Below are 11,236 nucleotides of genomic sequence, written 5' to 3' on the forward strand. Positions count from 1 at the left end.
TTAACCAAGAGCTTGGGATTGGTTATGGGATTTGTTATGGGATTGGTTATGGAAAAGCCACCAGAACCTAGGCCTGGACGATATGGCAAAAATTTATATCACGATATATTTCTTAATTTTGGTCGATACGATATAATTCCGATATCGATATGGACAATATTAAAAAGCCTCAGGAAAAAACTGCCGAGGACACGCACAATGGTTGTCTGCAAACTGAATTTGCAAAGTCTATAATACCTCCAGGCTCCTCCTATTAAAATTATATAATTTTTTTTTTAAATAAAAACAGTACAAAAAAAAAAGGTTCACTTTTTATTTGTATTTAGCCTTTACAAACAAGAAATGTGAAATAAACTATCAAATAAATAAAACTCTCAGACTCAGCTTATTAACAATAATATATTTCCATTTAAACTAGAACAGGCTGATTATTCATATACAGTCGAACCCGGTTATGTCGCCGGCCTAGGGGGTTGCCAAAAAGCGTCGAGATAACCGATGATCGAGATAACCGAAAACCAATATGGCAGCAATATATTAGCATGTGCTTGAAATGTATTTATGTGCGTTAATAACTGAGAATGTACATGCACGGGTTTTTGGCATTGCCGCGATTTGTTTGACGCGATCGGCATGCTATAAATATGTACATACATCGGGGCCGGTTCTAGACATGCATATATGAGGGGGCAGACAGAAATGTGAAGGGGGCACATGGTGGCGACAAAGGCGGGAAAGGGGTGGGGTGGTGCTCTGGATAACTGTTTTTGTCATGTAATTGGATTGCACTTTGTCAGGCCTCTGCCCTAAGACCTGTCCAACTTGGGTGTCCCACCTGAAGGCTAAGCTTCTGCTGGTGTAGCTCTTAGGGTCACTGAGGCACGCAAAGCCCCTGACCACATAAGGTGGCAATCCCTCAGAGAGAAAACTGAAAAGTAAAACAAAAAATAAAATAAAATATTCCTCATCAGATTAAAAACAAGACATTTACCTTAATTGGATGGCCTATATCAAACATATTTGAACCCAACAAAACACTTTTCACTATTGCCAATATTACCAAAACTAAAAAGGGTAGGCTAAGTTATGAAAAAGGAAAAATCAATTCACCGAGTCTTGAAATATAAAACTGAAAAATAGGATCGGTCAGGGTTCATTTCACTACATGTTGTACTTGTTATAACTATGTATGTGACGAATAAAGAATCTTGAAATCACAACGAACAAGTCGCTCAATGAGAATGAATGACGTAACCGACTGGCTAAGCTGCTTCTAGCGCCAAGGTGGTTCAAATGGTACGATCCACACTAGGGGTGTCTAAAATCGTTTTACATAAAATTTTCCTACAAGGTGAGGTTCTTTCTTAAAAAAAAAAAAAACAACAAGAAAAATGTTAATACCCCCCCCCCCCAAACTGCTATTTTTGTCTATTTGGGGGAGGTCTTGATCGGGGGTACTGGGGGGTACAGTACCCCCCGATCAAGACCCCCCCAAATAGACAAAAATAATTCGAACCATGATCTCACTAGTCACTATGATTTTGACGAGAGAGATTGCTGTTTCCTCCAAACCTTCCGCAATCACGCAGCTCATTTCGCTTTGCCCTGCCTACTGAGAAACTGAGTGGGGGATCTGCCGAGTGCTGCGTGAGCCCGCGCACAAACAGAACGCGGAGGGAAAGAGCGAACAAGAAGTGAAACTTATCTCGTTTGTGCCTTTTTCAGTGGATTTTTCAGCTACTGTAGTAAATCTTGTCCATATTCAGTTTGTGGGTAATTATTATTTTCTTCCTCAACTTCTAAAAGTTTGATTTAAGGGGGCAGGACGTTTGCTTAAGGGGGCGTTGCCCCAGCGTAGAGCCGGCCCCGACATACATGTTGGCTAACAAAAGGCATACCACCAACTAACAGCAGAGATTTACCAGTATACAATAAAAACCACCGTCGTTTCTTGATACAAACCTTTAATTATATTCTCCAACATTGAAAACACAAAGATCGCTCACAAAATCACAAAAAACCTGCGGGGTGTACTGTAGCTCGTTTTCACAAAAAGCTAACCAGTGTCAAAATTAAATTCACGAGTCATTTCCCTCTGACGCAGCTCTGAAAAGTATCATACACGTGGTTACTATGGTTTCTTTACAAAGTCTAAAATGCTTTGTTGCTTTTGCTTTTAACAGTCTGCTTGAAAACAAATGCTTCAATATTATTTATGCTATCTAAAAAAGTTTTACCTGGATCACGTTTCACAGCTGCGTTGTTCAGCAAATTACCATGCGAATGCGATTTGAATACGCGCTGTTTAGCACTTGTGATACATTTTTAAAAGCCGGTGAATATATATAATATTCAAATGTATATCGAAATATCGGAAATGTGTTTAAAAATCGTATCACCGTTATCGAAAAAAATTATATCGCGATATATATTGATATCGAATTATTGTCCAGCCCTACCAGAACCTTATTCCCTCTTCAATACACCGAATTTGCGGCCCATAATAAACAGTTAAAACAGCCTATACAAGGCCGTCACCGTGCCCCTGGGTGACCCTTGGCTTCTGTTTGTCACTTGTCGGCTTGGGTGACTCACCCCCTAAGGGGCCACCTTGCATTTTGTGTTCAGAAAAGGGGTGATGTTTGGCCCAGTAGTTTAGGGCACTGGACCTGAGACCAGAAGGTTGCTGGTTTACATTCCATTATTAGTAGAGTCATTAGCATTGGGCCTCTGAGCGAGACCCTTAACCCCCATCTGCTTGAGGGACTGTCTGACCCTGGATCTATCACCTTGGATAAAAGCCTCTTTTAAATGTTAATTGAGATGACATTATTTGTAGAGGGCAGTGGTGGATTTCCACCTGAGGGGCAGTGACATGCCCAAACAGAGCTCAGCTGTGACCCGCTCCACTTGGACATCTGCCTCATGGCTGATTTGACAGCTAACAGGAAGGCCTGTGAGAAACAGGATTGTGACACCAAGCAAACAGCCCACCCTTCAGGTCCCTCCTAAAAGGAAGAGGAGAAACCGAGAGCCGAGCTCCCCCCCCACAGGCTTTCCTCATTTTCCCTTCAACAGACGCTGTCCATGGAACAGAGAATCGATCCTTTGTTAGTATGTTTTTATTAATCCCTCGCTGATGTGACCAGGTGAGTTTTTAATACTTTAAGTTTACAAAGGATAAATTACAGCGATGTTCATATTAAAAGATATGGCCTCCATTCCGACCTTATATCCACAAGGTCTCATGTGTTATGATAAAGAGACTAGATGGTGGTAATCTGCACACATTTTTAAGAGAACCTATTATGTTACTGGGAGAAAAAAAATTAGAGGTTAAAGGATCACAGAGGTGATTAGTCACCAGTAGGGTGTCACAGGTCACCTGACTCGTCTTGACAGAGTAACATCATCTGATAACCCTGGAAAATGCCCCTAGGCTTCATTTTCCTCAACATCTAAAACAACAACGAAGGGATTAGCAGTCGGTCAGGCCAAACTTCACTGGCTTTCTCACCAGCAGTCTGTCAGAGAGGGAATGACGTGGCAAGCAGACGCATGTGACACTCGTGCCAACTATACTACCATCTCACCACTTGAGGCGCTACTTGGGCGGTACGTGGCTTTGTGGGATAGGACTCCGCCCATGATCGGAAGGTGGAGAAGATGGAGCTGGAGCCCCAGAAAGATGTGGGGTCCAACGCTAATGACATCATAAAAAAAAGTCTGGTCATATAAAAGGCCAAAAAAGAGAACAGATTCATAAGATGAGTCAGTATATGACCCCATTGTTAAATCATATAACATCATTATAATGACACTGTAAATGCCTGGAACCTTGTAGGCTGAAGCAAACTAATCACAATCCTAATCATCATCATTATTATCATCTTCATCATCAGCCAGTCACATAGGGAAAAACTGCAAAACTGTTAGGCTGAGAGGATTTTTTTTCCATTGCCCTAAGGTAGGTACTCAATTGCAGTCATTTGACTAAAGGTATAACAGCAGAGCCCCTGGTCCGAAGTCCAATTCTTTAACCCTCACATGATGAGGCAGCAGCCTTAGCTCATCACCAGGACAGGTCCCCAAATACGGAAAGGGTCAACCATCAACTTAACGTTAAAAAATAAGAGGAGTAGCATTTTTAAGCAGGCAATGTGGTAAATATCCTAAAACAGAGAATACTAAGCGATTGTTTGTAAGGTGGAGAAAAACAAGAGAAATAAAAACAGCCATAAAAACTAAAATTCCCCACAAAAATGCCTCTGACACCATGAGTGAAAAACTTCCTGAGGGAATGTGCAACAGCACTATCCAGTCTGGGAATTTTTAGGCTTGGACCTGAAACCAAAGATAAATAACTCACATGGTACGGCCGCTCTTTCCAGACTGGGCCACGGTAGCCAAAGTAATCGGTGCTAGGCCAGTCCAGGAGGGGGCGCTCTCTGCGGTAAAGTGGTGAGTGTAGCAGTGAGAGAGGAGCTGAGTGGGAAGTGGGCACTCGTGCGTATGGATGCTTGTGACCAGAGGCCTTCTGTTATCCCGCAGCTGAGACTCCTACGCAAACAGTGACATTCGGCTGTTCAGCAGCTCACTATAACAAAGAACACGAGAGTGACACCAACTTCTGAACATGGAAGAAATGCATCATTTACGGGCCAAATTATTAACAGCCAAATGAACAAAATGAGACAAGAAGAACCTCTTGATGACCCTCGTGGACCGTAGAGCCCGTGGCTCTTTGTAGATCGGGATCAAGGGGTCTGGGGCCCTGTATGCTTCAGTCTGGTGTCCGTCAGAGACGGACCTCTAGCCTGCAGCTCAGCTCTGGCAAGGTACACTTTGGCCTCCTTCGCCTTTTTCCTGGCAGCCCTGCCCGTCACGGCCTACTCTCTTCTCCAAAGGACTTTCAGGTCCAGGCAGTGATGTCAATGGTACGGTGGAAACCCATAGTCTTGTCATTCAGAAGTGAATATGAGGACTTAACTCTAACCTGCCCCCCCTGTGACTCAAAGACTCTCCTTAATGGTCACACTTTACCTATCAGACCATCCTGAGGTTTCAGCTTGTCTCAGCTCTGCAGGAACACAGACCAACCGTTCAGTTGGTCAGGAAGCACAAGTTCCATTCTGTCAGTGAAGACAAATACGCAGCTTTTCCGGGGAACAGACTATGTTAGACATCAACTCAGGCTCCAGAAACTCTGAGCTCACTGAATCCATCACCATCTCCTTAAAGCACTATTTCATTCTTTAGCAGAAGTTTTTAACCTAAAATGACCTAAATGTTTGATTCACTGCGGTTACAAGTACATGTCCACTGTCACGGTGCTACATTCTTATTTGGCAGATGCCTTTATCTAAAGTGATGTAAATACTTGACAAAGCAGGGTCAGTCAGTCCCTGGAGCAATTAGAGTAAAGGGCTTCACTCAGGGGCCCAAGCCTGAAACCACTCTGTCAGCCTTGGGATTTGAACCAGCAACCTACCGACCACAACAACTTAACCTGCTGAGCCCATACACCATCCCCAAGCTTACCTACTTTCCTGAAGGGCAACTACAGACCTTGCAGAAGGTTCCAGAAAGTAACCGACATACTACACATATCCTAGTCTACTGGGCGACTCCTTATTGATCTCATTCCTAAAGCCGATTCCTATTGACTGATAAGAGAACCATCAACATTGCTTTGAAACATCCCTCTAATGTTGGCTGAGGTTCTGGGAGTGGGATGTGTCGGAAGATGGACCCCCACCCCAGCAGCAGGAGGTGCTACGCCGACCAGAACTTTAGTACGGCTTGAGCCAACAGATATGAAGAGGCAAAGCACACTCAGCTCTGACAGCTGCAAAACTGCAAATCTGGACACTTAAAAATTTTGCCTAACTTTCCTAACTGCCCTCTCTATCTTGCCGGCCCTCTGCTGGGCCTCGCTGATCTAAACGCTGCCAACCGTGAGGGTCACACCTGTTCCCCACCTTAAAGAGAAGGCGTGGCCTGCAGCCAGAGACCATGGTGTCACATAACATCTGCTTAAAGGTCTGCTTCAGAAATGAAACCCGTCTTGAAAAAGTGAAAGGGAAAGCTTTAAAGATTATTCATAAATGAAACATTTTCCCTTGTACATTTAAGGTCAGATTGATTAAAGATTTTAAAAAGTAAGGAGAAATCAATTCAGATACAAAACGAAACTAACGTTCTCATAAAATATGCTATATTTCACTGTATATTCTGCTTAATGCTTCACTGGCAGATTGAATAACAATTTTTAAAAATAAATAAACTTTTTGTGTCTCTTTTCAGACCCAAGGCGACCCAGGGACAGACCGGCACCATTTATTATTTTCTGCAAAACATTATTTATTTATTATCTATTGCATTTTTGCGATGTGTTCATGCTTGTTTTAAGATTTGTTTCTGGAGAAACTATATTGCTATATTGATTGTTTCTAAACCAAAGGAGGAATATACAATCTTTCCATTATAATCATTAGATAGATAGATAGATAGATAGATAGATAGACAGATAGATAGATACTTCATTGTCATTGTAAGTACAATGAGATTTAGTTTGGAACACGCCAGCAGATGCACAATATATTTACAATTAAGTAGATTCGAGGCATAAATAGAATTATCTTAAAAGATAAAGTTTTTTTTCGTTATAGTCTATTTAAAGGGCTATAAATAATTTAAAAAATACCTCTGACAACATTGATCAACATCAGAGGATCATGCTGCAGATGACTTACAACTATAAAAATGCACGCTAAATGTCTGTAATATGTCCCTGCTGAATGTCATTTTAATCAATACAGCCGTAAATTGGACGGGCGGGTTTATAGTGACAACAGCGGCATTTAAATGTGATTTAACACATAGGCTACTAAAAGTTCAATGAAATTCACTACTTGCAATCAGAATGCACTGTTTCCATTTCAGTTTTAAACCCACGCCTAGCCGTCGCTTCGTTTAAACGCTCCTCCTGATCGTTTTATCCAGATTTTAATGCATCTCTTCAACATCCCGGGTGTATTTATGAATCTGAATTCAATAAATGAAGCGGACGGCAACTACGTTCATATATAGGAAAACCTCCGGTTTATCCTTACGGCGTGTTAAGGAAAAGTAACAGTCTTGCATTATCGCAAATACTTTGTCAGGACCATAAACATTTGCTTTTACCCCCATCGCTTGCTATCTCTTACCGTGGCCGGGTCTGATACTGAACTACAGGCGACTTCACGAAGTTTCAGACCCTGTAGGATGATGATGGACGCGGGACAGCCATATACGCCCTAAGACACCGTCTCAGCACTGGTATGGTCCCGGACTGTGCCATCAGATACCCCAGGCATCCTAAATCATGAGGAGGAGACGTGAACACCCCTAGCTTTGTACTCTATAAGGGTGCTCAGAAATTCAGATCGTGCAACTGATTTATAAGAGGAATCCAACTCCAGTCCATAAACGCTCACTGATCCGGAATTTAAATACGATCACATCGGATGCATATAAATAACCAACTGCAATTAAATTTCACCAATCTAGCCTACCGTGACGGAACGATACCGCCCATAAACATTTCAATGATCGCCCAGCTATAACCGGCGTGTCCTCAGGACATTCATTCTTCTTCACAATGAAAATATTAACCATTAATGGGCGCCGATCGCCGCCGTAAAGGCTCACGCCTCGTTTTTTATTCCGATCTTTCGAATAAATGAGCTTTCTATGTTGCGCCGGAATTGGGATGACATGGGCAGGCGGTTTAAATAAGCCAGGTTGGCCGGTGTCGGCGTTTGACAGCGCCGGGTGATGATCCCCGCTCCGGACCCGGATCGTTCCCAGCGCCGGATTTATTATTGCTCCACATCGCATGTATCCCCAGCCCGCATTGTTGGGTTTTTTTCCCCCCGTAGAGCAGATGTGCATCGCAAAGCGCCGATCGTAACGCGACAGCAGCAAAATAATCAACTTTCCGTCTGTTCGCCCCCCCACCACATGTAGACATCTATGTTAAAAACTGCGTTAAAGGACAAGGGAAAGCGCACAATTCCCCTACAGAGAAAAAAACGTAGGCGAAACTCCTTGGATTTCGTCCTGGCACAAACTTTCCTGGAGCGATTTCCACTTTCAGTTGGACGATTTTTTTGGTAAACTTTTTCTTTCTTACCGTTACGCGTTACGGATCCGTCCGAGCCTCCGCTCCGGTCTGACAGCCATAATCCTCCCGCCCCGGGACTTGTCCTACGCCGTTGACTCAGGGTCCGAGATGTCAATATGTGTATTTTTATCGGCAAAGACCGCGATCGCAAGGAGCCCACGGCTCACTCAGCCTGCTCTGCACGGCCACAGCCGCAGATATGGCTCAAGCCACGGGGTGGTGCGCGCATACGTGGGGCTGGCCTGTGAGCGCGCCTTGGGGAGCAGCCTCGTGTACGTATTCGCGTCGAGAACGCGCATGAGAGGTGATTCACGCCGATTAATTTTGTGTAGTCTTACATTACACCTATATTATTATTATTATTATTAATAATAATAATAATAATTATTCTTATTATTATTATAATACTGTATGCTTCAGAATAAACTTATTTAGGCGCCTTATCATCCTAAAACGGGTCGCATTTGGGTTATATAATGGTCCCGCCGTGTGTAATCACATTACTTATCTAACATGTCTCAAATACTCGTATGATACCAATTAGTAAAAAAAGTACGGTTAAAAATAAAGTAGATGTCTGCATCAGTCCGGCGGCTATCTTTGGGCAATGTGGGGTCAGACAAAGATTGCTCATCGAGCAGAAAAACTATTGTAATTTCACTCAGTGCCCTGTGTCATTGACCTTTGTATAAAAAAGTGAGTGAGCATAGGGGCGTGTGTTGTCGTGGTGGAAGGCGCAAGTGTCTGGGGGGGGGGGCGGGCGATTCCCCTCCTAGGATTTTTAGCGGAGTCAGGGGAGGAAGTGAGACTAACCCCCCGGAGACTACTGTTTCTACACATTCCATGCATTGTTTCACAGCACCATTATCATAGCCAAACCTACCCCCCACCCTCGGCCGCCCACTATCACAGCCAAGTTCCCCCTCCCCCCCAACAACAATATTTGTTACCACTGCAGCGTAAACATAAGCTGGACCTTATTTTGTTTAGGTGTGGGGAGGGCCTGTCCTGTTGTCTCATTATTTAGAGCAGATTCCAAAGATCTTCGACATCATTATTTTCCCCGGTCGTAAATGGCATTACAATCCCCCCACTTAACACCTAGCGCAGATAATAGGATGCTTTGGAGAAAAAGAGTCTTTAAAACCCAAGTAGCTTTTGGATCTTGCAGTATTTAAACGTTGTCACAAGGGGGAGCCTTGAAATGTACAGTATATTTGAAACATACTGTCATCATTATTTTTTTGGATATTTTACCTGCGTTCCAGTCAAACTAGCAATCTCCATCGCAAATCTTCATAACTGAATTGCTGAAATTTTCTGTAGCGTAGTAAAACCAAGGTACGATGAAAACATCTCTGCTACTCAGTGTTGGTCAATGGATGTCTGGAAAATGTTTCCTGCTACAGGAGTGCTGTAGAAAAGGAGGGATTCTTTTTATGGGATAAAATAGCTGGGGTATGATAAATGGGTGATGTGTAGCAGCAGAAATTGGGGCACTGTACTGAAACCTGTACTAACCCATTTATGAGATCGTTCATCAGAGTCTCGAAGATCCCAGTGGGTGTATTTAGGTCGAAAACTCCAAAAGCAAGAGAGAAGTGTCACAAGATGTGTTGAAACCCACCAACAGATCGTGTTTCATGCAGGTTCAGTGTGGGTTGCCAGGCTCAGTTTTCAAGAAGGGGTGAGGAGTTCAGAGATCTGGAGGAACTTTGAAACAGAGCCACTGTTCCCTGGGATCAAGAAGAGTCAGCTGAAGTGGTTCAGTCATATTATAAGGGATTCACCTGGATGTTTCCCAGAGGAGTTGTTCCGGGTACATTCCACTGGGCCGCGGCCTCGGGGCAGACGCAGGCCACGCCGGAGGGATTGTATCTCCCAGCTGCCTCACAAATGTCTGGAATGAGCGAGAGCCAGTGTCCGTGGAAAGAGAGGTCTGGTCTGACCTGGCCAGCGTTGCTGCCACAACGACCCTCTCAGCAGAAGTGGCATAAAGACGAGGACGACGACGATGTGTTTTTGTAAAACATTTTGTGGACATTGTGGCTTAATAACAGATGTGCTCGAATGACGTCGAAGACATTCCTGAAATGTTTGCATTTCCCACACATGAGGAACGGAGCGACTCCCCCTAGAGATGGTGGATGGAAGTGGCCCTCTTTTCCATCAGTGGAAAACTTCAAATGAAACTCACATGGGTGCCATCTAGGCATGCGTAAGCATGCTAAGGCTCCCACATTATGAATTTTAACAAACTAAGTGATTTCAGAAATCGAGCTGAAGGAATCGCGCTGCTCTTTTGGGGCAGGCAGCTTTTTTTAAAAAGATATTGGTTTTTAATAATAAGCCTTAGCATCTCCATGCTCTTTTAAATATTGCCCCAGTTATTCCAGACACTGGAACAATGAACCAAAAGCACTCGAACAAAACAGCCTGAGCGGGCTGGCTGTCCCCCAACCAAAACCAGCTCGCCCTCAGACCTCAGACAGACCGAGCCTGCCTGCGCCTCAAGACCTCAAAGGACAGTGAGGAAGTGGACCGATCCAACGCGGGGGACTGGGGGCAGGAGGCTGTTCCCCAACCAAGACCAGCTCGCCCTCAGACCTCAGATAGTCCGAGCCTGCCTGCTCCTCAAGACCTCAAAGGACAGTGAGGAAGTGGACCGATCCAACGCGGGGGACTGGGGGCGGGAGGCTGTTCCCCAACCAAGACCAGCTCGCCCTCAGACCTCAGATAGACCGAGCCTGCCTGCTCCTCAAGACCTCAAAGGACAGTGAGGAAGTGGACCGATCCAACGCGGGGGACTGGGGGCGGGAGGCTGTTCCCCAAGATCATGTCTGTCTCACGAAACTCCATCCAGATGCAATTTTTTATTAAAAAGTCAGCTGCCAGCTGTGGATACACATCAAAAGCTAGGTTCTGGGGGGGCATTAGCCTCCCCCCCGGACTGCTCTAGGTCACACGAACACTGAGCTCCCTCCATAATAAGCATCTGATTGGGATCTGACCTCAAACAGGAGTTTTGGACGAGAAGTGGTCTGTGGTTAACTTGAACTGAACAGC

The 11,236-nt window shown here is 44.3% G+C and overlaps 1 protein-coding gene across 1 annotated transcript in view; it reads right to left on the minus strand.

Moving 5' to 3' along the window:
* peak1 (pseudopodium-enriched atypical kinase 1) overlaps nt 1-8,390 on the minus strand; it is a 94,375-nt gene extending 85,985 nt beyond the window's left edge. Inside the window, exon 1 of the mRNA XM_023822797.2 lies at nt 8,180-8,390. The gene's annotated coding sequence lies outside the window, so the exon portion shown is untranslated. The remainder of the gene's footprint in view (nt 1-8,179) is intronic.
* Between the last annotated feature and the right edge of the window lie 2,846 nt (nt 8,391-11,236).

This window comes from Paramormyrops kingsleyae, chromosome 13 (genome assembly GCF_048594095.1).
Source record: "Paramormyrops kingsleyae isolate MSU_618 chromosome 13, PKINGS_0.4, whole genome shotgun sequence".
In the NCBI taxonomy this organism is placed as follows: Eukaryota; Metazoa; Chordata; class Actinopteri; order Osteoglossiformes; family Mormyridae; genus Paramormyrops; species Paramormyrops kingsleyae.